At 49.3% G+C, this 27,049-nt stretch overlaps 2 long non-coding RNA genes across 2 annotated transcripts; one reads left to right on the top strand and one right to left on the bottom strand.

The window, feature by feature from the left end:
• Positions 1–856: 856 nt before the first annotated feature.
• On the bottom strand, positions 857–4,479 carry LOC119154082. Its single transcript, XR_005106327.1, has 3 exons — positions 3,992–4,479; positions 3,522–3,623; positions 857–1,622 (listed from the first exon to the last, which is right to left on the bottom strand). It is a non-coding gene; the product is annotated as an uncharacterized LOC119154082 (long non-coding RNA).
• LOC119154083 lies at positions 2,988–17,727 on the top strand. The gene is made up of 3 exons (XR_005106328.1): positions 2,988–3,002; positions 16,835–16,838; positions 17,650–17,727. It is a non-coding gene; the product is annotated as an uncharacterized LOC119154083 (long non-coding RNA).
• Positions 17,728–27,049: the final 9,322 nt, after the last annotated feature.

The following is a 27,049-nucleotide window of genomic DNA, read 5'->3' as shown; positions in this document are numbered from 1 at the left end:
CATGGAAGAGGAGCCAGTGGTGAGCAGGAGACCTCAGCTTTTGATGGAGTCTGTGCGGGAATGGGAAATGAAGTGCTCTCAGTCTGCAGGGGGTTGTGTGCTCAGGTGGTGCCCATGCACGGAGCGCTGCCGTACGGCCCCGGCGCTGCTGGCATCCTCTGGCACCAGAGCCAGGCATTTCCATGAAATCCAGGGGAATACACGCGCACAACCTAACCACATGGTGTGGCTGTGACAGCTGCCCTAGGAAGTGGCAGGGGTCAGAAGAAGGCCTCCTAAGGGCTGTGTTTTCCAGCCTTGCTGTGGCTGAGCGTGCTTGGGAGATGTGGCTCCATTCTCAGCCCTCCAGCCCACCTGCTCTCCCTCCCTCCCCATATCCTGCAGAACCCTGCAGCCCCCTGGGCAGAGCTTCTGCCGTTCCCACCTCAACAAAGCTCAGCATGGGACACCTGCCCTGCACAAATCCAGGAGGGTTTGAAAATTAAGGTCACTAGTTTGTGCACATCCTTCCATTGTGTGTATCCCATCCTACCACCGAGCATCCCCCCTTCACGTAATATCGTACCAGAAAAGTTCTGGTACCAAAGATCAAACCATCGTTCAGGGCAGCAGCAAGAGGCTGAGCCCTGGGGACCCAGGAACTTACAACCAGCTCTCCCCAGGGTGCAGGATGCCTCTGCTCTCTCCCATTTTGTTTCTGTCACAAGCAATGGTGAGACAAGATTCATCTCTTCCCACGTGAGCAGCAAGGCGAGCCCCGGTGCTGCCACTGAACCAGCCAAAGCACCAGCCTGTTCAAACACTGCAATGCCAGCAAACCCCTTCCATGACAAAAACTACCACGCTCCCAACCAGCCGCTTTTCATCCATCTTTATTGTTGGTTCAGCTTGGGCAGTCACAGGAAGGGGTCAGGCAGATTCCTCCCCGCAAATGCGGAGTTTGTGATCCTGCTGTCATTGCTCTCTGTGACAGGGTGGGGTTCGCTGGAGGGGGATCCCACTGTGGTCCCTGCAGTGCTCTGCTCTGGAGGTGCTGCGCATCATGCCGCGGTGCAGGCTGCCCAGTAAGGACAGCTTACTGGGCACAGAGAAGGGGGTTGTACAAAACCATGGGATTTCTGCAGACTTAAGCTCTAAGACCCCTTGCTATAGCTCAGTAACTGATTTTAGTCTGAACGCATACCGATATCATTGGGAGCACAATTCCATTTCACAGTATAAAAAACCAGTTTGCTGCTGGGGTGCAATGGCTCATGCTCTTCCCCTGGCACTCTAGGGCCCAAAAGTGCCCAGAGCATCTGATACACATTGGCAACCTATTTTTTCCTACCAGCTATAAAATTCTGGTAATGAGAGACCGATTGGGACATTTTCTATTGCTGTGCTTGTGTGTTGAGAGCAGATACAGGAGAGATTTGCTGGTATTTTCCAATCCCTGGGCTGCGGGATTACCAGCAAAGGGATTCCCTGGGGAAATCGGTGGGAAGAAAACTCATGGCCTTCCGGGGGGGACCATGAGGGCTTTTATCCTCAGGACCTGCAGGGCTGGTCTTGGATGGGGTTGCTGTTCCTGGGAAGCGAGGCTCTTGCTTGGGGGGCTGCTGCTACTTCGGCCTTTACATCTGCAAATGCACAAGCATTGGAGAAAAGAGTGGGATTCAGGTCTAGCCAAGGGGAGAGATTATTGCTGCAGGGATAAGGCTGGGGTGTGAACAGGCAAGGTGCTCAGAAAACCTCCTGATGGGAACCATAAGCAACATTAGATTAAGTGAGGGAGTCAGGCCAGGTGTACGACACAGAGCTATCCAGCAGAGCCCACCTTGCTGCAAGCAGGGGATAAAGTTTTACAGTTTCTCAGCTGTGACCTGGACACCACCGGTGCCACCAGGTTATCCACATTTCCCAGCCAGATCCGTCCAGATCTGTTGTACACTCCTCATGCCCTGTCCTGGGCCAGCCTTCCCTGGGGTGCAGCAGGGTGCCCAGCTGTGGGCTGCTCCCAGCTAAAGAGAGGTGCAGATCCCCCCCCGCCCCAGTTTGCACTGGTGCAGCCCCCTGTATCCACAGCATCTATGGGCCTGGTGTGCCCAACCGTCCAGAAAGGCATGGGGCCAGATCCTCTGCTAGTGCCAGCTGGGCAGCTTCCCTGATTGTAATTAAACACCCAGCAATTAGCTGCAGAGAAGGAGTTGAACTTCTTTGCTCAGAGGAGGAGCTTGATTCTTCTCTGCAAAGCCCAGGCTCCCATTGCAGGCCAGATGACTTAACACCCTGCTTTTCCTTCATGTGTACTTAATTAAGGCATTAGTGAAGGGAAACATCCCCTTTCCCTCCCCTCATTCTCCCATTAACGATCCAGCTGTTATTTTAGGGGAAAGGTGATATTCTGGAGATTTTATAGGACTCCCTAGGCATGCAGTTCCCTTCTCCCCCTCACACGCAGCAGCAGCAGAAAGGGAAGGGCTCAGCTTTACATCTTTGCTGTCAGTCTCTGGTGACAGCCCCCACCTCCTGGGAGAGGTAGGAGACCACAGGGCATGACCTGACCACCCTGGAAGCTGCCCGGGAATGTGCTCATGCCTGGGTGCAGCTCTGGGCACGATTGCACAAGAGCAACCAGGAGTGACTCAGCCAAACCAGTGAAACTGGTAATGGTGGAACAGATATTTCCTATGCTGCGATTACTCTGTCTGCTGTCAAAATGTTTGCGTTCTGGCAGCATGCTTTAATGCCTGAGCGGCACCGCTGGGTGATGTGGGAGCAGCTCCCTGGTGAGCCCCGGGAGCACCAGGGCTGGGATGGGGCCAGGACCCAGGATCCCACCATGTTCCGCATGCCGTACCCGCCATGCCGCGTCGGGGCGGCCAGGAGAAACAGCTGCTCTCAAGGGCATTGCATGAGTGACTTGCAGAGTCATAGTGATTTGTGTGTTTCAAATGGGCCAGGAAGGGGCTGGGGGAGGTTGGCAGCAAGGACAGAAATCTCTTACTGCCAGCTGGGGAGTGTGGGGATGTGTTTTGGTGTTTAGCAGGGTGCCTGAAACAAGGATTGCCCCAGGGAGATGTAACTCTGGGGAACAGAGATCAGTGCTTCAGCAGGTTGCATCCACTCATGCCTCTGATTACCCCCAGAGCAATCCTGTCCTCCCTTCCCAGGGCTGCTGTTTGCTCACCCTCTGCCAGGGGCTGGGATGCAGCCATTGCATTTAGAGACAAAACCCAGCAAGGGAAGATAAAACAGGAAAGAAAATAAACTTTTGCAACTTCTACCTGTTACGGTTCTTCCTCAGACAAAGCACCCAGCTCTGAGGAAGACTATGGTCTCTGGAGCACCGGCAGGGAGGGATGGGGACTCGGCACACCTCCCCCGCGGGCAGGGCAGCAGCCTGCCCAAGGCAGCGGGCAGCAACGGGGGGGTGCCCCCCGCCACCAGCCTGGCAGCCCAGGCAAGCCCTGGCCCCTCTACCCCCAGCGTGGCCGAGGTGTGTGAATGCCCCCGTCCCCAGCGAGCCGCAGACTTACTTTGGTGGGGGCTGCGGGGGGCTGCCTGCGCCGGGCAGGGTGGTGGCTCTTGGTGCTCCCGGCTGCACAGGGTCCTCACCTTCCTGGCCACGTAGCGGCAGGCTGGGGGGAAAGGGGAGACCTGTCTGCTTGCTGCAGCAAAGCAAAACACCAGCTACCCTAAAAAAAACATCCCCAGAGAGCCCAGAGCTCTGGGGCTGCTTTGTGAGCTGGGGACCCTCACGGAGGAGGATTGGCTGGGGGCTGCGTTGGACCTGTAGCAGGTTACGGCCAAAAGTAGCAGTGGAAATGGAGGGGAATGGATTTAACAGGCTGAAAGGGAGTTACTGTGTCTGGTGTCCTGGCTGTGTTTCAAACCACTCCAGCACCAGTGTTTCTCCCCCCACAAGCAAAGGCCATAAAATATGCAGAGTATTTACCACGCAGAAATCCTTCTAAGCTCTCTTGCCTCAAATGAGAGGTTTCCTTACCGTTGATAATTACTCAAACCATTTTCTCCCTGGCTCAGCAAAGCTGTCCTTTCCAGCCAGCTTGTCTCTTCGTCTCCGTCCTCTCGCAGTCAGCTCTGCAGTGGTTTTATTTCTTAACAGCCCAGCCGCCTCCTTCCTTCACTCCCGCAGGGATGTTGCTCCAGTTGCACGGGGTCACGTGCGGGGAGGTAGGCTCAGCCTGGCGCTGCCTTCGGGCAGGGCTGTGCCAAGCCAGGCACGGCATCCCTGTGCCTCCCTGGAGGGAGAAAGCACTCCGGGCACTGGCTTCGGGCAATGGCACTGAGGGGTGAGCCGACCGTGCCGGAAAGGTGGCTTGGTCGTGGCTGGAGGAGCTGCTCTTGGTGCTCTGTGGCTGATGAAGGACGTGGGTTTGAGATGTGGGGAGATAAACTTGGCACTGCGATCTCCAAGCTGAGCTGGAGAGGGTCGCTGCGGCGTGCACTTTGTATGGAGCAAGGGTGAAGAAGCACCTCCTTTCCTGCTGCTGTCTGAATGCTGCAGGAATGAGAACGTCCTTCCCCACCCCCAGCCAGACCTTCAAATCCTCTTATACCACATCCCGTTGTATGCAGGGGAAGGTCAGGGTGACATCCCCAGCAGACAACGTGTAGGCAGTAGCACTGGCCTTGGTTTCTCTGGAGTCCTTGCCCGCCTCCAGACCACTGCCTGATTTTTGTCCTCGGGGTCACTGCAACCAGTTACTACAGAAACGCAGGTTTTGTACATCTTTTGCAAAACCTTGCTGCTGTTTATGCATGGTATGTATTCCTTAATCTCAGTCAGGTGAATTCTGAAAGCTCTTTGACCAGGGCAATGTACTTCTTATCTCCAAACCAAGCACTCGCCGGTTCAGGCAGGTCGGACTTTGGTTCGATGTCCTTGCCTTGGCATTATATACGGTCGGCCAGACGTGCGGTTGATGGACTGCAGGTTCTGCATCTCACGGCACCTGCAAGTCAGCAGCCTGGGCTGCTGCAGGAGAAAGTGCAAGGTCAGTGTGTGAGACAGAGGGGAGCTAATGTCGCCCTACCCCACCCTTGGTCTTATTCTGGTGGTCTGTGTCAGGAGATTTGAGTAAGCTCTGATGCACTGGATTGCATAAATGCGGCGTACAAACGTTTAGCTCAGCTGGTGTCCTGTCATGCTGCTGTGTGGTGTGAGCGAAAGGCAAAGGCTTGAGCAGACATGAAGAATGACCTCTGCTCTAAACTGTAGAGGACTGCCCGTCACATCATCAGATGGATGTCATTGGAGCGTGAAGGAGTATGTGATGCAAGATCTGTAGGTGTTTAAAAAAAAATATAATTCAAGAACCCCCCTCACCTCCTGAGCATCCCCCTCCAGGGGGGAAAATGCTCCAATCCCAACACCCTCCCCAAGCTCCAATCCTCTCTGGAGGACCCACCTCCCCATTTCATTGCAGAACTCACCAGGACAAGGGGAGTGATTGCACCACAGCTGTGTGCTTTAACAAATAGTGAAGGCAGCTGGAGGAGTAAACGACTCTTTTGAGTCTTTGCTCTCAATTGTTTGGTTCACCCCAGGTTTTGCAAACCTTATCCTTTGCCAAACGTGCGCTGTGGAGCTGACACCTTGGGTTTGCAGATGGGTCCCTCTAGATGGTGCTAAGCTAAAGAGAAAAGGTGGGTGGCGAGACGCTTTGGAGAAAAGGTCCTGCGGTGCACTGCCTCTGCACGCCTGGCGCTGCCTGAGGTCTCCTGCCTGGGCTGGGAGAACATCTCCGCTCTGCTTGTTCCCAGCAACGCACCCATGCATTCGTACGGGTGCTCTCCTATGGTGCTCAGTGTTTGCAGCAAATACTTCTCAGGCCCTTCTTCCACTTGGTATTTTCCTTGCTGATGTACAGGACTCCACAAATGCATCATGATTTTAATCAGTGCAGCTGCTCCTATCCATGCACTAAATCAGACAAGTTGGTTTTTAACAGCAAAAATTCATCTTAGCAATTTTTTCCACTTCAACCAGTTCTATTGAGCAAGGCAACTACGACTACATCAGCTGTGTCCTTGCATCATTAGCCAGAATCTTAACCAAATTCAAGCATAGATAATGTATGATTTATTGATGTGGGCAATTGGGAGAGAATTCACCCTGACTGCCGGAGAACAGCAAGGATCATTGAGGATTAGCTGTGAAGGGGAAGTCTTTTAGATCAACAGCTGAACAGATTTTACTTTGGAGTCACAGATGGGTGGTAAATAAGCTATTCAAAGAGAGCTATTGTTAGAAAAGACTTTTAAAAAAGACTATCCACATTCAGGTCTGTTTTTCTTCCCGCTAGGTATAACTAGGGAAAGAACAATTCTGTTAACCTCAATAGCACTGTACTGGTGGCACCGCTGCTGGGAGATGGGGATCGAGCTCAGTTCTTCTCTCCCTGTGCCTAGTTCTGCGCAGGGAAAAGATGTTTGTGGGCACTGATGGGATCAAGGCACAGCCTGCTGTGCTTGGTAGGGCTGCAGAAGATGACTCTTTGACACAAGCAAGCTTTGCTTGTCCAGAGCCGAGGAGTGTCCAGCTCCTGTCTAGGTGTGTGGCCTAGAGAGCAATCTGAGAAGTGAGTTCTGGTGTCGGTCCTGCTCCTGTGCAATTAGCTCTGGCTGCTGCCCCAATATTACCGCTTCCCTCCATCGTGGAGAAAGGCTCTTACAGGTTTTAATTACTCCCCAATCTAGATTTGCTGGCCTGAGCTTTGAGCGTGGTTTCTATTGATACAGCGGCGAATGGCTGCTTTTGCCAAGTTTCCCTTCCAAGAATGGCTCAGCTCCATTCATGATGAGCCCATAAACTGGATTAAGACCTCAGGGACAGATTTTCTAGTATTTGAAGCCCGTAATCTGGGCTGGGCTTTCAGAACAGCTCAGTCCCCTTGTAAGCAGCAAATTATGGTCATAAGTGCTCAGCACTTGGCAGTTTATATTGGGCTACTTGAGGCTACGTTTTCTGTAAAGCTCAATACTCAGCCCTTCAGGATTTTGGGAAAAACAGGGCAATTATCCAAGTGCTGACATGAAAGCTGAGCTTTTCTGAAGATGAGAATCCTCACTCTTGATTTTCCTTCTCAAAAGGTTCATGTCCCTCTAAGCAATTAGTTGTCAAATTAATCCATGGGCTGCAGGCAGCCTGTCATTCATGAAAACCTCTGATTTGCCCATGACCACAGAACATTAACTCATGAAATTAATGAGACACCTCATCTCCAGCCATCAGTCCAACTGTTGCAGAGCACCTCGGCTGCAGCCACTTCTGTGACCTGTGGGTTCTGCGGAAAGACCTGAAAATACCTTTAGTGTGAACGAAACGAGCGGTTACAGGGAGCGATGCAGCCACAGCTAAATGCCCGCTATTTTCCCAGTTTTGTTGGTGGATTTTACCCTCAGCATTGCTACACCTGCCCTTCTTCCAGTAGCTCAGTGTAGCTACGCAGTTGCACCTTTCCTTGAACACCTGCTTGCTTAGGAGGAAATAAACTGTGCGAGACGAATTTAGGGATTTGGTCCAGTTCAGAAGGAAGGAAGGTGACATTTAGCACCCAGGGGGCTGGGTCGCTGCAGATGGGCTGAGCGTCGTGGCCGCTGCTCCAGAGAAGCTCCATGGGCATCTGTAAACATGGTGCTCCTGCGGTTCACTTTAGTGCTGAAACCTTGACATGCTCTGTCCAAAAACCTTAGTGGCATCAGGAGGAGCCAAGGCATAAGCAAAATGCCAGCAAGTCCAAACAAGGCTTTCCTCCAGAGATCTGGCATGCAGGGAGAGAGGGGTCTTGGTGTGCAGGAGCAGGTGAGGCCCCTGCGATGGCAATTATTTGTGACAATGGATAACAAGATGGGGAAAAGCTTTTGGAGCCAAAGTTAGCATTGTGTTTTTCCGGATGCTTTGTTCTTGGCAGCAATGGCGGGGAATTCCTGTTTGTTCAAACATTCTTCAGGTGGGACTGGCACCTTGGTGACCTCTTCGCTGTAGCATGGTGCTCATGTCTGCTGGTGGGCCCGTGCCACTGGCCCAGCCCAGCGCTTCCTCTCCAGCCTGGATACAGCCATTGTAAAAAGCATATTTCTGAATAACTGGTCCTGGCATTTGCAAGTCTGAGGAGAGATGAAGGTGAATGCAAGCCTTTCACAGCAAAACACTCCCAACATTGTTTGCCTGTGCCTTTCCCAGCCCTTGGCAAGGTGACATCCTTGCTGAGAAGGAAGAAGGACACCAAGGCAACTCAGAAATCAATAACCATGACATGCAAAGTGCCCAGCCATTATGGGGAGGGTCTCAGGAGGATGGGGGGTGGGTTGTAAGAGCCCCAGGGAGAGGTGGTGGTTTGGTTTGTCCCTCAGGCAAAGGGCAGACAGGTGGTAGCAATGCCCACCTGGCTTGGCTCGTCCCCAGGCACTCTGAGCAAATACTGGCAGCTGAGCCAACAAAGAAGATCCCTCGGGGTGTATTTCATCTCCTGCTGTTTGCTAATTGCTTTAATGACACGGGAGCCATCACCTGGCCTGGCCTTGCTGTGGTTATCATTCTTGGCTGGGCATTTCTAGCAATTACTGGCAACCTCTGAAGAAACAGTGTTTTGAGATAATTTGCCCACAAAGCACGGATAGAGATCACTGTCCCCTGCATCTTCTCTGGATGAACATAAATGAGTGAACATGCAAGTCAGAGCTGCCAGGACTGGTGTGTATCTCCTTCAGCAGCCTGCTGGCATGCAAGGCAGCCTTAAAAACCCATACAAAAAAGGCATGCAGGTAAAACAGTGCTTCAAAGCCCTGCTGAAACTGTACCTATCTGCTTCCATCTTATCCACACACTTCAGGAAGGCTGTTACGTGACACAGTTTGCTCTCGAGAAACACTGTTTGGTTGTCTCTTGCCATTGTGGCGTCCCCAGAGGGCTCACACAGAGCCTTTTCAGCCCTCTGATGTTGCATCTTCTGACCATCCACGCTCTGCTTTGCCTTGCTGAGTGACTGGCTCGTCTCTCCCCTTCCTCTGGCCCCAGGTCGCCACTGTCTTCAAGGAGATTTTGGGATGTCTGTTACCACTTCAGAGTCTTTTGCCCATTAAATACCAGAGTTTTCAATACTACAAAATATTTGATGTATTTTTTTAAAAAATCTATACAGTCTTTATTTTGTGCTGTATTCCTGCCTCATTGCTGGGCTGGTGAAAATTAAACTTTTTTTTTCTCTGATGACTGAAACAATAAGGGTGCATAATACTGTAGCTTTCCCTGTGGCTCTTGCTGTTCCCTTTTCTTTTCCTCTTCATTGTGATGAAAGCAGAAAACTTTTTTTTTTTTTTGGTGTCTCTTAGCCCTTTCTATCTACTCCTCAGTTTGCATGTCAGCATTTGAGTTTATCACTAAATACTTGTGCCGCTCATGGGTAGCTCTCATTTCTAGTATTAGAAATATTAGTAATGGAATGTATTGTTCATTCTGACTTTCTGAAAGACTTGTTGCAGCTGTGCTGGTTCTTTGTGACACTTTGTATTTTTCAGCATGGGGCAGTTTCCTATTGTGCCTTTATTTTTCTTTTTTGAGCTGCCTGCTCTTCTGCTTCTCTTTGGTCACTTTCTGGTTTCACTCGGTTCATGTTATGCACTAAAACTAAACCTGACTGTTCGCATGATCTGCAACAATTTAGAAATGTAAATTTCCCTGCTCTCTAAAAGCTGTGGCTGTGTTTTTCCCTCGTCATGGGCATCCGTGCAAGCACAGCAGCACATGGCAGGGCCCAGGGTGGATTTAGTGGGATGTGGGAGACCGAGGGAGCCCTGGTCCCTCCGCCGGCTGGGTGGGCAGGCTGCCTGGAGCACCCCATGGCAGGGTGCCCGGCAGGATTCTTCCTCCCTCCCTGCTGGCATCCAGGTGCACCTATCACCAAGAACAAGAGCTGCTGACTTCAAGAGATGAACTGGTTTTGACTGAAGCCAAAAGTAGTATTGGGATCCTTAAATATTCAAGCAGAACGTCTTATCCACAATCCTTGGCTGTTACCACCGTGTTTGCAACGAGGCTCATGTGATGCAGTTTTTTATTAGGAAAGAATCGGGTCTGTGGTTAAATCATGCTACAGTGCTGTAGGGCAGCCAAACGAGCAAAGGAAGTTTGGCTTATGACTGCGAATTCTGACTTTAGGTTTTCTGTGACCCCAGGTTCATTTCCAATAATAAGCCATGGCTCACAATGCTCAGCAGAGCTTCCAGTAATAAGAGAGAGACTATAGCAGGGATGGAAAGGGAAGTGTCTCGCCTGAAAACACTGCGTGGTGTTATGTGGTTAAACCACAGATTTTTTATTTTTTTTTCCCTGGGCTGAAACAATGAGAAAGCTGCACCAGGAGCCATCAGTGATAGCCATTTGAAGCTCCTGGTTCATTTTTTTTACGCCCAGGGCCATGCAGTCTGGTGGTTAGCTCACAGGGCAGGCGAAACAGGAGACCAAGATCCTCTGGGCTGTGAATCAGAAATGCTGGGGCACTCTTGCCAAGGCAACAAATTCCCTCTGGGTCAGTAAATACCATTTACCTGAAATGGTATTTAAATCCTCCTCCTCATCAGAGTTGAAACCATGGCTTTGGGTGGCAGTCAGGTGTGGGATGTGGTTAGTCAGGGACTGGGGAAGGTTGAAGTGGTGTGGGGCGAACTGCACCTTGCTGAGCCCTTCTTCACCATCACAGGGAGCTGCCGGGAAATCCGTGCCAAAGGATTATTAGGTGCAGGATGGACCAGGGCTGTTGGTTGAGCTGCTGCCTTTAGCTCAGGGAAAAAACACTGGCCACTCTCTCCCTACTAATAAGCTGCCTCATTCGGTGGATATTGCCAGCATACCCCATGTGCTGGGTGTAACACAAGGACCAATGCATCAGCTTCAGGGTGCATTTTACTTAAAACTCTTTAAGTGGTGGGAGAATACTAGAAAGCCTCAAAAGTAATTTCTTGAAGGAGAAAATAACCCGCTAGAATTCAGGCTCATGGGGACTTTTCCATTAGGTGATGTTTAGATGAAAAATTGAGGGAGAAGTCTGAGGTCTTAGGCAGTTTCTGATCAGATTTTATCCAGTATCTTGAAAGAGGGATGGTGCAAAAACCTGATCCTCAGCCACGGTACTAACTATACCCCTGCTAGTAACAGTAATAAATGTGATTGACTTCAAGGGAACTACATCACCTTTCAGCTACTGATGGTCTGGTCTGTCAGCCTTGGGAGCAAATTAAATAAGAACAATTGCTACAAATTTAGACAGGGATGAGGTTTTTAGACCAGACCAGGGATTAAGCTGTTAGTATTAATGGACCATTTATGGAAAAACTTCTCTGGGCTGCTTTACAAATCAGCCCAGCGTGGCTGTAGGTCAGGCTGCTGACTGCGTAGACCTAACGTGACTTTTACTCATAGTAGTTTTAGGTCTCCAGCGTCAGCTTCCTTGCCTTTGGTGTGGTTAGCCTGGATTTACAACATTGCAAGTGGGGCTGAAATCAAGGTCGTTTTTTTGTGCCTATTAGAGGGTGAAATTAATGTCTTTGCAAAAAGCCCAGACAGCCAAATCTTCTGCAATACTGAAATCTCAGAGCGGATGGAGAGTGGGATTCTCAGAACCACCTAACAGACTTCCAGCGAGACTCATGTTGTGGGCTGTGAGGCTTTGAAAATCTCAAACAAAGCCTGACTAACCCTATAAAGCGAGCTGCTTTCAAGTGACTCAGCCTTAGCGCAGGGAGGTGAAGTTGATTAAACCACTTTCTAAATTCTGTTGGCTAAATCAGCATCCCTTTTCTCACAGGAACGTGGCAGTAGGAGGTGGGTACATGAGCAAAGCAGTGGGACAGAAGCTGCTCCCCCCCGCATGCATGTCCAGCACGTCACCACCGAGTGACCCGGGGCATGGGAGCAGCCTCAGCCCTGCAGTCTGGGGATCCCACGGTGCCTGAAACCAAAAGGCTGACTGCAGGAAAGCTGCTTCTCGTCAGATGTTCTGCCTGACCAGAATCGGGAAGTGCTGAAAATTCACTAAAATAGTCACAACTCCGAGATTTTGCACAGATTTCAGGTAGACCCCAGAGAAGCAGCGATGATGCTGAGTGTGACCATGGAGAGGAGACCTGATGCTTGCCTACCCCATGCTGGGTGCAGCCACTTGCCTCTTTGCAAATGCGGAGGGAAATGCTGCCCATGGAGGTGAGTATGGGTCTTGCAGAAGGGATGGTCAGCATGGCTTGTGATGCTTGTCTCATCTGAAACTTGGTGGTGTGAAACTGAGCCCGGTGTCTGAGGAAACAGGACCTCTTGTTGTTAGGTGAGAAAAGTTGGGCTGAGCAAGAGTCATGCTCTGCTTATTGGAGCTAGGGCAGGAAGGTGGGATTCAGTGAGACCCCAAGGCATGCATCGGTCACGCTTGGTCGCAAGTACAGGGAACACAGTGCTGCTGCTCCAGATTGCTGAGGAGCAGCTGCTGAGTCAAAGCTGCTGGTGTGTGGGCCAGCTCCAGCCTGCTCGTGCTCTCCCTACTGCATGGCAGGAAAAGCTCCTTTGCAGGTAACAGAGGTTGATGGTGCCTGTCCCATCTCTGCAGCAGTTTCTGGGCTGGGGTGATAGAGCCAGGACTTTCTGCCTGATCCTGGAATCTATTCCCAGTGTGCCCAAGTAAAGCATTCCTAGGAAAAACAGATTAATAACTATTGAGGGTAATGAGAAGAAATCCAGCAGAGATTCCCACCTGCACAGCAGAGGCTGTCACCGCAGGGCCAGTCCAGCGAACAGCCCAATAGAGGTAGTCGAAATCTCACCGCTAGGGTTAAGTATGGCAAGGTGGGTGAAAAGGCTGAGATCTGTGCCCTGGGATGTGCCAGTGCCCTGGGATGCACCTGTGCTGTGCTCTTGGAGGCTGGGTGGCGCTTGGTCTGTCCCAGGTCTGTGTTTGATCATCACGGGGTAACTCCTCTCGCTACCTGCACCTTCAGCTTCCCCAGCAATTTGTATCCAGGCACTCCTCTCTGTATCTGATTTCCATGTCAAAGATGATTTCTCCAGAACCAGCTTTCCCAGACAGGAGTGAGGGAGTTCAGGGATAAAAGATGTTCAGGAGTCACCCCTGTAAGGGACAGATTATATCTCCTGGGGTAAAGAAATGCCAAAAGGCCTCTGCTGCCTGGCATGGTCTGGTGATGCACAAGTGGGTGCAGGATGGGTGCTCTTCAGGTAGCCTGGGGACGTCCTGGTGCTCAGCTTTTCAGTGGAGCCAGGAAGCACCCCTGCAGAGCCGACCCTCCTTTTTAATACTCACTCTTCTCCTTCACCATAAGCCAAGCGAGACATGGAGGATGTGACAAACTGTGTGGGAGGTTTCCTATATGGGCACAATTGTCAGGTGCCTGGGGTGGGGCAGGAGAGACCAGCACCACTCCTGGCTCTGCTTGCGCTGTGCTCTTGTGCAAGAGGCTTCATTTCTCCATTTCCTTCACATTTGATTAGCTAAGGCATTTTTCTGGGCAGGGACCAGAATATATATAAATAAATATATTTACTTAGGAAAAGCATCCCCTGTGAGAGAGGCTGGAGGAAGCTGACGGGATAAAAAAACCTCAGCAGGCTGCAGCTTTTGCCTGGGGCAGTTGTGCAAGGAGTTTGCTCCCAGGGCACGTGGCACACAGCCTCGCCGTGCCCTGTGGCAGGGACCCTGCTGCCAGTCTCCATCCCTGCCAACGTGGGATGCCAAGCACCAGGGTCTTGGAGGCTCTGGGGTGCTGCTGCTGCTCCCTGCACAGCCCTGCAGCCCCCTCCCTGGGTCCTGGGTGCCAGCAAGAGGCAACAAGTGTGGCAGGACTCGGATGGGAGAGGGGAAGGGGGCACGGTTGGGAGTGACGTGGCTGATGTGGCTAGGGCTGTTAGAGGTTTTGTTAAAAGAGAATCTCCAAAATTATTGATTTCTTTTTGTTAACATACTAGTAAAGATGCATTGACTCCAGGAAAATGTTGTTTCCTCCTCAGTATAAATCTTAATAAATAATTCCCTACAAAGGCAATTAATCATCTCCTTCCAGACTTTGGATTATTAAATGTATAGCTGTTAAGAATTACTGTCTCATCTGCTTTCACTGTATATTCAAGCCCATTACTGTAACTGTTCATAGAAATAACCCCAGCTAGCTCACATTTTCCCTCGGCTTCCTTACACTATTATTGTTCTTATTCTTCTTTTGTAAGAACCCAACAAAAAAAAAATATTGAGAAATGAGATAAAATAATGACAGAGTACCAAGGAGATTAAACATTGCTCTGATGAATTTTGCCAACACTGTATTTTCCTGGAGGATGCTTTAGAATTCATTTACTATGATAAGCTGCTAGATAGAGGGCTTTTATAAATTTGCATTCATCCATATTTCTGCTGGTAAAAAGCTCTATATCTAATCCATTCCAGCAGCTCTGCTGTATCACGTCCATTGGCACTAGAGATGGGTTGCATTAACGCCTAGATTGTATAGAAAAATCCGTATTACAAATTACTGTGGCAAGAAGCTACTGCAACGTGCTTGAAAGGCAGAGTCAACTCATCAGTGTCGTTTCCTTCGCTGAAGCTGCTGATGGCAGGGAGTGCAGAGCCCTGTGGCTACAGGGGTTTGGGCAATTTGGGCTCCATCCAGGCTTTATCCAGGCTTTCTTTGTGATGATGGACCAGTTGCTTTCAAAACCCTCCCCGTGTTTTGGGGCTGTGGGTGAGCTGGGGGCTTTGGTATTCTGCCCATGCTGACCACAGGGACATGGCTAAATTTTCTTCTTCTCCATTTGCTGGTTCTGAAACGGAGCATGCAGGCTGCCTCCCCCACTGTATCCCACCTGCAAAACATTTAAAGCACTTAAGGCCTTTTTTAACTACTTCCTTCCGCAAGCCCTTGGAAAAGCTGGCTGGGCTGAGAGGTGCCAGTTCAAAGAAGGAACAGGGAGAGGCTGGTCCTTGGGAAGCGCAAATAATGTGTTCCAGGGGCAGTAAACCCAAACCAGTGATGGGTGCTGTGTGCCTTCTGCAGGGAGCAGCGCCGCTTTCGCCCCCCAGACCTCTGATGCTTGGCGCAGCAGGAGGAGGGGACCCAGGAGCACCTGACTGCCGTTGATACAAACCCACCCACAAGCACCTTCGTGGGGCCGGGTGGGAGCCCTGGGGAAGTGCAGGCGACGTGCGTGGCAGCAGCAGGTTGGAGGTGCCCGGAGCATGCCCAGTGCAGCAGTTTCCCATGTTGCGCTCCGGAAAACAGCTTTTTTGGAGGATGCTGCTGGGTGGATATATCCCCATGGAGATTTCTCCCTGCTTGCCAGCTGGCAACATCCTTGTTTACTCTCATTTAGGAAAAGGGAAATAAATCCTCTGAGCAGCCATGCTTGTTGAAATAGCCAGGCCTTTGGGGAAGCTGATGAAATTCAGCGGTTCTCGTTGGTCCCACACTCAAGGAATATTTTCTTCTCTATGCTTGGCATGCATTGGCTTTCAGATTTGATTTTCTCCCACCATCCTTTTCTCTGTGTATCTCTGGCCGAGTGGAAGCAGGGAGCTTTAGCACCCAGAGGTTTCCAGTCCCTCCCATTGGGATACTGGGAGCCAAAGAAGCTTGCAGCAGAAATGGAACAGAGTTTGGTGTACGCATGGGCCTTTTCTTCCCAAACAGGTTGCCAAGCTGTGTGGGGGATGAGTTTCAAAGCCTCTTCTTGGTCTGAGTAATACATTTGTTCCTTCTAAACAGGTGACCTCACCGTAGCTGGTTTGCTTACAGCGAGCAAAGCCAAGCGTCAGCATGGGCGGTATCATTAGCCGTGATGCTGAGGTCCTTCCTCCCAACTGGCTGCTTGTCCGGGAGCCAAGAGAGGGCTGTAGGCAGATAGCTGGAACCAGGATCTCCAACTGGTTGATTTTAGCAGCCTGCTAGATTGATTTCTATTTATATCCCAGATCCAGCACTGAGTTCCTGGGCTAGTGTGAAAATTTAGCTGCATTAAATAAAACAGACTTTAAAATCACCCAGGTTACTGGATCTGAGCTCGCCACTCCAGAATAGCTTATTCAAGAGCTTTACATTTTCAGATAAGCACCTTACTGTTCAAACAGCAGCTTCCACTTGGCTCATCAAAACAGCAGTCGGGGAAATGGGGTTTGTTTATTAAGTCTGAAAAACAAACAAGCAGGGTTTCATATAGCTCTTGCGCTTTAGCAGAAATCCCAGGTTAACGATGCAGCCAGGGGTTGAAGGCAGTGCTGCAGGAGCAGAGGTCTGTTCAGGATCTGCTGGTGTAAGCAGGCTGCATGCCCTGCATCACAGGGGACAAGGGCAAAGCCATCCTTTTAAACATTATTTTCCTTAGGCTTTGGCCCTGAGGAATGATTGGAAAAGAAATGTGCCCCGAGGGACTGATGATGCTTCACTGGACATAATGCTCAGGGATGCTTTCAGTGAGTCATACAGATGCTTTTAAAAAAGTAAAAGTTGCCCTGCAGAGTCACTCCTCAAGCAGGGCAAACCACACTTGTGTGGTGGCGGGTGATGCATGGGGGACTTCCAGCGCACACCAGGCTGATCTGTGTTTCAGGTCCTTATCTGTAGGAAATGGGTGATAAACGCATCCCTGTGTGTTTAGCCCATGAGGTGTTTATTATTAGCCTTATCGTCAGTGCACTGAGCATCGCTGGCACATTCGTGTCCAGGTGTGTTATACAGGTCAGGGCTGCTGTGAGACAGCGCTGATAAGGCTGCACCGTCAGGAGGCTGGAGAAGGGAAACCTTCTCCGCACAAATTGATAGTGTTTGTCCAGAGGAGCTGGGTACATGGAAAATCAGCCTCTTTAGGAAAAGACGGGGGGGTGGGGGAGTTTCAGGGAAATGCCAAGTACCGTCGGTGCAGTGGGAGAATGGCATGTCAGCTCTGTGTGAAGGTGTCACACATATCACCGGTACGGGGGGCCAGTAGATCCTATCAAACCTTTGCAAGTCAGCGTCTGAATGCTGCTGAAAAACACTCTTAGCAAAGTGCCCAGATGTGTATCTGCAAGGGTACCATTAAGAGCAGAGACTTGCCTCCATCCCAGAGGGTTAGCTGAGAATTTTAGTACAAGAGCTGCCTGGTGGTGCTGGTGATATTCATTTAATGACTGAGAGCTGGCGTAGGGAGAGAGACCACCACTTCCAAAAAGACCATTTGACACCTTTAAAATCCAAAAGGAGGATGTGCCGTTTCTTCTTTTTGTTACGTACAGCTGATAGGATGTACTCCAAGCACTAAAAAGTTTCTTACCTGGAGGTACTGTCACAGCTTCAGGTCTTCTGGGAGCACCTGGTGCCCCACAGGGGTCCCGGTCCTGCACTGTATGGGTACCATATCTCCCATGGGCTGCTTTGGTGATACTGACTCAAGTTAAAACTCAGCCTGTCTTCTCCACAGTGCTGTTTGGTCACCCATCAATCAACCTCAGTTAGCCACCATATGTTATTAATGTGGTCCTGCTTTTGTCTGGGCTGATGATGGATGTCTAGTGGATGAGGGAAAGGCTGTGGATGTTGTCTACCTGGACTGTACTCAAGCCTTTGACACTGTCTCCCACAGCACTCCCCGTCTCCTGGAGAAACTGGCACCAGTCACACGTGGTGTTCCCCAGGGCTGAGCGCTGGGGCCAGTGCTGTTCAGTACCTTTATCGATGATCTGGATGGGGGGATGTGTTAAAGTGGGGCGCACCAAGAGCAGCGACTGGTTTATGCTCACAGAGGAACTCTGTGATGAAAGCAGGAGGTCAGTCCTGGTCCTCAGTGAGATGTAGTATTTTAGACCAACCGTGCTTTTCAAACAGCAGGTTTCCAGGGGGCAGCCAAGCGGTACCTGGGTGTTACTGTGGGTCCCACACGATATGGCAGCATTTGGGGATGGTGAAACAACCAAAATGGACAGGAAAGGAAGGGCAGTCATAGAGTTCTTCAAAACTTACAACAGATGCAGAACTATAAAGGCAAATAGATTAAAACAAATCTTCTTGGGTGGAATTATCAGGGAATTATCTCTGATTTATACCAGCTAAAGGTTAAAAGTCAGGTTTAAGAACCTTACCCAAGTTCATATCAGATGAATAGTCTTGCACACCAGCATGTTAGACAAGTCACACCCACACCAATATCTAATTATAATAAACAGGGAAGTTATTTATGAGCATTTTTAGCATAATTGAGCTGCTGATGAATAGAGTTGCCACTGTCAAGTAACAAGGCACACAGGCATGATTTACATCTTGCAGATGAGATTAGTAATTGCTTGTATATCAGCCTTTCAGGTATCTCGTGTGTAAATATTCAGACACCTCTGGCTCATGTTAAAGAAAATGGTTGATTAGAGAATCTGAACCAGCACTGAAAGCCAAACAAAAAAATATATCAACTTCCTTGGGGTAGTTCCAAATCTCAGCAAAATTAGGAAAATCTTGTGATTGATGAGGTAAACTGATTAGATCATCCCGACTAGGCCTTTCTACTTGCAAAACTGCACTACTGTAAAAGAGGGAAGAGAGCACAAGGCTTCTGTGGCAGCAGCTGACTTTGAACAGGCAGATTTTGTGCAGCTCCCTCCCTGCAGCCTTGGTGGTGAGAGATGCCTGAGCAAAGTCAAGGTTCATGGTAGATTTAATCGGTTTGGTGTGAGCTGGTAGGTTTTTTATGTGATATTAGTGCCCAACATGCTGATAACATGGACTAGGGATGAACTACCTATTAGGAAATAGGCATTTCCCTGTGATGGGGGGCTGAGCTCACCTCCCTGCCCAGGTGTGGGGCAGGAGCCTCCTCCAGGCAGCCCTGTGTAGGCAAGGGGGCTGGTGGAGAGGGGTCTGCAGAGCTCTCCAGGGAGTACATTAAAATCATAGAATCACAGAACCATTTAGGTTGGAAAAGACCTTTAAGATCATCAAGCCCATCCGTTAACCCAGCACTGCCAAGCCCACCTCTAAACCATGTCCCAAAGCACCCATATCTATGCATTTTTTAAAATACCTCCAGGGATGGTGATTCCATCACCTCTGTGGGCAGCCTGTCCCAGTGCTTGACCACCCTTTCAGTGAAGAAATTTTTTCCTAATATCCAATCTAAACATACCCTGGTGTAACTTGAGGCTGTTTCCTCTTGTCCTATCGCTTGTTATCTGGGAGAAGGACTGACCCCCACCTGCCTACAACCTCCTTTCAGGTAGTTGTAGAAAGCAAAAAGGTCCCCTCTGAGCTGCCTCTTCTCTAGGCTAAACACCCCCGGTTCCCTCAGCTGCTCCCCATCAGACTTGTGCTGCAGCCCCGTGTCCTGGTGGGTCCCAGGTGAGATCCACCCAGAGATTTTGGGTCAATGCCAAGGATGGACTGGGTGGGATGTCTGGGAAGGGTTCATTTCTGCTCTTTGACCCCAGTCCTCTGCCACTAAAACCTCCTCTTCCTTCTCCATGGCAGAGAGATTCACACTTCACAGAGGTACAGAAGAGACAAATGCATTAGCCGTTGTTGCAAGGCCTGTGTGTATTTCCCTGATCAGGTGGATTTCTGGGAAAGGACGAATGGTAAGAGTTGCTAAGGATAGCTGGGAAAATAAAGCATCTTTACAGAAATCCCCATATGAGCAAACACAGACTGGGATGCACAAACCTGTCCTGCAGCCTTGGGCTTAATCCTTTCTCTACCCAAGTGACTAACGTGCCCTTTGAGCAGAGAGCAGCACGATGGTGATGAAGATACGGCAGAGCCCGACCCAGCGGTGCCTTCCAGTGTCACTCTGCAGAGAGAATGAGAAAGCAAAGAAACCAGAACAAGTGACAAAGTGAGTAATTTGCCCAGGAGGATGCTGCCTGAGTAAGCAGAGTCAGTCATTTCAGGATTCAGAGTGCGGAAAAGCCCTTTCTCGTGCGGTTATCTTGAAGGTCACAATGGCGCGATGTGCTGGGAAGTGGTCCCAAGGCTCGGCGACGAACCTAACCTCAGAAGAACAATCATACATTGTTTGTCGAATTTCCCTGCTACCTAATTTTTAATTTCCTGATTAACCTTCAGCCCCTGAACCTGTTCTCTGTGAACTTGCAACCGAGAGGGCTGAAAAAGGGATGGGGGACTTTTACCAGGACCGCAAAGGTACAAATGACGTTTTAACTCGTTGTTTGCTTTTTTACAGCCAAAAATATGTTTATATATGTATATCTGACTGAATGGAAAGATGGGGTGGAATTTTTTGTGTTGCTTAATATTTCCATGCGTTTTCTGAGAAGATTTAATGGGTACTGCTGAAGTCATTTGCGGTAAACAAGTAAGAGGCGTCAGACTCAGAAACTATCCAGTTACGTGACTTTCCCAAGGTCCTGACACTATTGTTTTGGATGCATAAACTCAGTGTCCTTGCAGTGATACCGCTGGTGCCACCTATAAGGCCTTGCTCAGTGTATGTGCACAAAGCTGTCCGCTGGGAAGCGGGTTTGAGACCAAATGCAAGAAATTCTGGGCCTGGCACAAGCCCTCTGCTGTTGGTGTCAGCAAGCCTCAAAGCAGCAACGGCACCGCTGCGAAAGCAGCAGCAGGGCCTGTGCAGCTGGGGGAAGGATGGAGATCTCAGCCTTGCTGCCAGCTGGCCGGCGGAGGGACTTCCCAAGGGCTGCAGAATCATCCTGACAGCACAACGCTCTCAGCAAAGCACAAGCAGGAGCCCCAGTTGAGCTCCTTTGATTTAGGAAGCTTTCTAGCCCGTTGTTTCAAATGATTGATTATGTCTTTTCCTTCCCAGCTCAGAACTGATTAGAAAAATAAGTAGAAGTTGGAGAAATTCTAACCTTATCCAGTATTTTCTTTACCAGGGGTACGTGCAGCTCAGGGCTCATGCTGTCAGAGACACCGTAAGATATTGGAGAATCTTCTCTATTCAGCTGAGGTGTGAAATATAATTACTGCTGCTAGACATGGCAAGGGTTTAAAATTATCAAGTTTCATGAAATCTCTGCTGTGCAAGCTGAGCCTTATCTCCTTCCAGTGTGCTGACAACACAGCCCACGTAGGCTTGTTCCCGTTTGTTAGAAATTTGCTTGTCACTTAATTGACTTAGTTCTTGCTCTGCTGTCATGCAGTGCAGAGCAATAACCTCTCAGAAAAATGCTTGTTAAAGAGTAAAAGTCCAATCCTCTTGAGGCACATTTCTCTTGTTTGGTCTAAACTTTAAGCAGAAAGTTCACAGTCTAGTGGGGCTACTCTTATTTCTGAGCTTAAGTGGGGCTTTGGCACCAGACAAACCATTAAACCTCTTGGCTGAAGCTCTGAGCTCCAATACTGGAGTGCTTGTGGCTTCCCCTTATTTTAAGAACAGAAAGCAGGCAGGTGCCTCCACCGAGCCAGGTAAGATTCAGGCTGAAGTTATTTAAGGTTTACAGCAATAGGTTCCACTGGGTTAGAACCTGTCAACAGCTGATTTCTTTTGCTGGACCAGGTCACATTAGATATTTGCTCTTGGCCTCAGGAAAGGCTCAGCACGCAGCCTCCGGCAGCAGAGAGAGGTCTATAGGCGATTGCCTGAGCTGCCCCATCACTGGTTTTTAAAACCACCAAGCTGGGACCTGTTCCCTTCTCCCCTTATATCAGTGATGCAGCCAGTTCTCAACACAGCAGATGCTCTTAGGAGACACTTAAGGATATTCTGGTGGCTTCTGTGATGTGCACAGCTGCTGGGTGGGAGCCAGCCTTCCCCTGTGCTGTTCAGGCTTTGTTCCCAACAGAAGCTGGGGCTACCAGAGTTCAAAGTCTCCTTCCTATCACTGTCTGTGGGGTCTGCTACAGCAGAACATTCCCGTGCTGTGGGCTTTACCCTTTCCTCCGAGCTCTGCAGGGATGTGTATCCTAGGTGCAAAAATAGCGCTCTGGAGGAGCTCACTGTATTGGCATGGAGAAACAGCTGGGAAAAAGAGCACCCAGCCAGAAGCCCTGTATCTTGGGTGGCATCCCATGTTCTGAGCTCCTACCACTACACTCAGGATGGTCAGGAATACCATGAATAACACCAGCTTTGTCACACCCATAGTTGTAACCCTGCTTGGGGCAGAAACACGTGCAATTTGACCAGCAGGTTGATCAACACTGCCTCCTGCCCTTGTCAAACAGCAGTTTCTTCCACACATGCACATGCTGTCTGGGACTTCCAGGAGAAATGAATCATCTCCAGCCAAACAAAACCAAGATAATATGCCAATTTTGAGGAAGGGCAAGGCTGCAGGACAGAACCCTGCAAAACCAACACAGCTTCAAACCACCTCAAGCTGCATCCAGACCCTGCCCAAACACGAAGCTGGAAATTTGTAGGAGTGGGATCGAGCTGGGTCTTGCCTTGGGACTTTCAAACGTGAGCTGCTAAAAGCTGCCTTGCAGACACCTCGGTGTTGGTGCTGAGCAGGAGGAGATGGGTGAGTTTTGGGGACACGGGCACCTGCCGGGGAGGAGCAGGGGGAAGCGGTGCTGGGGCTGGCTGGCTCACCACTGGTTTCTATTTCCCTGTTCTGGCTGACTGGAAGTTGCGCTGCTCATGGTAAAGGCCCATCCTTGCCTGCATCTAACCCTGAGATGAGTGTGGTTGCAGCAGAAATGAGCCTGGCACAAGGTTTTATTTTATTTTTAGCCTGACTGGAAGTAGAAAGCAAGAGAAATTTTGTCATTGAGCAATTTCCGGACTCATTTTGCAAACTCTAGAAAATTCTGCTGCTCAGGTAAACATGCAAAGGGCCCAGAACTTTGCACTTCTTCGTCATTTCCCATCACTTCTGTCTACCTTCAGCCACAGCACACAGAGATGAAAAGCTAGCAGTCGTTTGGGATTTAGGTGGTTGGCATGGAAATAACTAATTTGCCACAGTTTGGGCGAAGGGCTGAGTCTGAGCCCCTATGTCCCTCCATCCCTTGGCTGCATCCCTGATGGAGGATGCAGGAACACCCTCAAATCAGGAAGGTCTCAGGTGCTCTGGGAGTGGCAGCTGTGTAAACACCAGCTATAAATAGCTGTCATGCTTATGGCATCAGCGAGACAAGTTCAAGCCTTTATGGTGAGCATGTGGCTGTGGCTTGACAGTAAAGCTGACACATTGAGAAATAATTCTCCCAGTTACGTCAGAGCCAGGAAACTCTCTCAATTAGAGAAATATCCTTTCCATTACAAGATGCAGCCACCATTCACTTGACTCAGAGCTCTCTTAATCCAAGTGGCTGTGCCCTACTTTGCAAACATCCGCTAAGGAAGGTTTAATTTTGGAGCTGAGATGCCCAGAGGCTGCAGGCAGTAAAGTGTCAGTTGGGATGATGTTTGTAGGCAGCAGCAAGGCTGCTTTTGGTCTTCTGCTGACTTTGGTGGTTGGCAACCATGTCTGGCAGTGACTAGCCTGGGCATTTGCTGCTTCAGTGAGCACCCCTGCCAAGCACTGCCTCTTTTTCTGTGATGATCCAGGTGTACCACATAGCAGGATGCAAAGAAAAAGTCTCATGAAGTCTCTCTTTTTATTAAGTTCTTGAATTTTTCTTTTTTCTTCTTTTCTTTTTGAGATCTCCACCATGATTCAGAGTTTGTTGGTCTTCTGCTTTTGCACCATGGACCTGTCCCTGATTTACACCAATACCAACAGAAGCAGGATCAAACCTGTACTACTTATGGTTTCTTTTCCATACCTGCTCTTTCAGCTCTGTAAGAGTACCAGCTTATTTCATCCTCTGTGCTAGATTGTCCTGGGGACACCCTCCTGCACATGCTGGTGGAGCTGCATGAGGGCAAGGTGCTGCTTTCTTGCTCCTCAGCTCCGAAGTCACTTGTGATGCTCCTGCGCTACCTCCGTGGTGGCCTTCCAAAAGGAAACTGGGGTTGCGCTGGGATAAAGCTGCCAGCCCACCATTCAGCCTCATTGCTCTGAACTTTACCTGAACTTTTTCTGACTGCTCCCCTTCAGCTGTAAAGCCCAGTTGCTGACTTCAGCCCTCTAGCCCTACCTTCATTTCCTTCTCATATTTTAACCATTTCTGCTTCCCCTTCAAGCCCTGCTTTTAGCTGGTCTCTACAGACCCTGGGTAAAAGGTGCTGAGGCCAGAGTCTCTTCCATCCTGGAGAACAAGGCCAAGATTATTTGCTGGTGTCACCCTTGGTGACATGGTGATCGGACTAACCCAGTGCTGATGAGAGCTGTGTGGTGCTGATGCTGCCTGCTCTGCTGGGTTTAGCTTGGCCTCCCACACTGTCACATCTCTCTCTGTCTGTTCCCAGGGAAGCTGGTTTGGTGGTTTATTTTTTTTCCTTCTTCTTTTCTTCGTAAAACCAACTTCAAAGTCACTCCAAGAAGTACAGTTGGTGGTAACCTCTCTGCAGTCCTGGCACCTGAAAACCAAGCTGCTGGCATGGCTGCTCTGTGCAGGCAGTCCTTGTGCACACAGAGGGTGCTAGCTTCAAAAAAGCAGGTGTGAGTGCCTTTGACAAAGCTTTCCCTGTCTCAGGATGCTTCTGGTGATGTTTCATCTCAAGGATTTGCCATCCTACAGCTGATCCTCCTCTCCAGTTGGCACACGGAAAGCCATCGAGGTTGAACCCCAAGAGATGTAAATATCTCAGATGAGCAGATGAGCTTCTAGCTACTGAGTGGGAACAGGCAGCTGGAAATGCAATTTGCAGTGTAAGCAAAGTATAGAACTGCAAAGCCCTGCTTTCACAAGATTCCCTATTTTTATTGTTTCCATTTACTGGGATATATCTATGTATATCCAAGAAAAGACAACTCTCTGTTTCCAGTTACTGGGTGCTCTGTAATCTCTAGAATAGATAGAAATATATCTTACAATTTTCTTCTGAAGGAAAGATGTCTCTTTCGAATAGTTACACTGGATAGCTTACACTTTGCTATGTCCAAGCTGTGGAACAGGAGGCAGGAAAGTTTGCAGATGCTTGCCCTTGAAACATACTTTTCTGCACAGAATAACAAAGGGAATTTCTTGGGTCTCACATCAGTCTGCTTTCCGTGGTTAGAAAGAACATGCAATAATCTTGAGCTGCATAAATTTTACCTGCCTTGTCAGAAATGAAAGCAGCGGTTGCCTGTGATAGGGCATACAAATTCCTGCAGACTGGAAACTGTTTACAAATATTAGCACAAGTAACTATTATCTATCTCAGTGTAGCTTTCTTACACGGTTTCAATCATTCATTCAGGGAGTAGAAACACGTATTCACACAGCCATCCACACCGCACAGATAGCAGGTCTCCATTGGGAACAGGCTAGCTGAGACCTAGACAGATCTGAGAGGTGACTTATTGATCCCAAAGTGAAAATTAAGCCTGACTGCAGCACTTTGCCTGTCTGCCCTGAGCGGTACTGGCAGAACATGCATGCAAAACACTCCCACCGGTGGAAGTGGAAAGCTCTGATTTGATACCGGTTTGCACAGATGCACCGTCTTCTTCCAAAGGGCATGCAGCGGTGCAAAACCAGCCTCAGCTCTTGACAGTAAAAAGTTTAGCCAGCCTTGCTTCCACAAAACCCACCAGTTAAACGAGAACAGAAATACCACTGCAGCCTCCTCACACAGTTTCTCCTGGCGCTGTGTAGAGTGAATGAAGTTCTTCAGGATGAGATCTCTGTTCCTATAATCAACCCTTCAGCATCTTGCCTTCCTTTCTGGAGGTGTTCCTTCAGAGGTTTTTCTCCATTTCTCCCTCCAAGCTGGTAAACAGAACTGTCTTCTCATGGAGCATCCCACCACCTTCTCACACAACCAGCTGTGAATGAAGTGATGACAGGACACCCAGCAAGGTCCTCGGCCAGGCTCAGGAGATCTTTGCATGGTGGTTTCTTGCTCTGTGGTGAGAAAGTGTGGGACATAGATACTATTCACAGGGCAGCAGATGCTGGGGCACCAGCTCCCAAGGCCCCTGCTCATTGGTACAGTTAACTGCTTTGTTTCAAAACACATGTGAGTGCTGGTTCTTTCACTTTTAAGCTGTGTCTGGGTTTGTCAGCTTGAACAAGAGGATCTCACACAAGCCAGAAGCAACCAGATACACCAGTGCAAAATACTGTGGGAAATGATAGCCCAAGTTCTGGCTGTTTTTTACATTTTTTACTGTTTAAAAAGGACTGTGAGCCAGACTGGCTTTTTTCTTCCACCAAGGAACTGGACAGCTGAGCAAATAGTAATAAAGGTGAGCTTGTGAGAGGTGTCTGCCCACCTCGCTGTCATGCTGGGAAGCTGAAGTTGGTGCTAGGACTGTTGAGACTAGAGAGATACCATTGCTAATAACAATATGGAAGTTTTAATCATCAAGGACAAGGATTCACTCTCACAGAAGTAGGTGGCAGTTATCTGAGGTTATTCTTTTCCTTTATGACATATTATCTATTAAATTTATATTATGAATAAATATAAAATCTAAAGCCGACTCCCCCAAAGGGTCATTCAGGGAAACACCTTGAAAAAAACGAAGTACCTGGTTGGCAAGGAGCGCTGGGGGTTTCCTTCATGTGGCACATTGCCCTGCGCAGGAACACGCCTTGCCAAAGAGCTGCCCCTGGCGTGTTTGCAGAGAGTAAAACTGATATAAATTCAGGAATATTTCACCTGAACACATTCCTCATGTCTGCGCACATCTCCTCAACAGTCTGCAATGTGGATGGGATGGGTTCATGCATTTTCTGGCATTTCAGGAATGAACCTAAATATTTCCAGGGCTGCATGTGATTCACCTTTTTCATTCCCAGCCATCCCCACTGCTCTTGGGCTTTGGCAATGGCTTGGGAGAAACACGGAGGGACTTTTGGGATTGGCACAGGTCTGATCTAAATAACTTCATCTCACATAAGCCAGAAGCAAGCACCAGATACACCAGTGCAAAGTACTGTGGGAAATAATAGCTCCATGTATCTATCATGGTGTATCTGTGTTTAGATTGAGTCGTTTAGAGAGAGGATAGAAACTGTAGAGCTTCACTGTGGTGAGGAAGATCTCCTCCTTGCCCCTTGGGGCCGT

This window comes from Falco rusticolus, chromosome 9 (genome assembly GCF_015220075.1).
Source record: "Falco rusticolus isolate bFalRus1 chromosome 9, bFalRus1.pri, whole genome shotgun sequence".
Classification (NCBI taxonomy): domain Eukaryota; kingdom Metazoa; phylum Chordata; class Aves; order Falconiformes; family Falconidae; genus Falco; species Falco rusticolus.
This window is presented reverse-complemented; position numbering and strand designations above follow the sequence as displayed.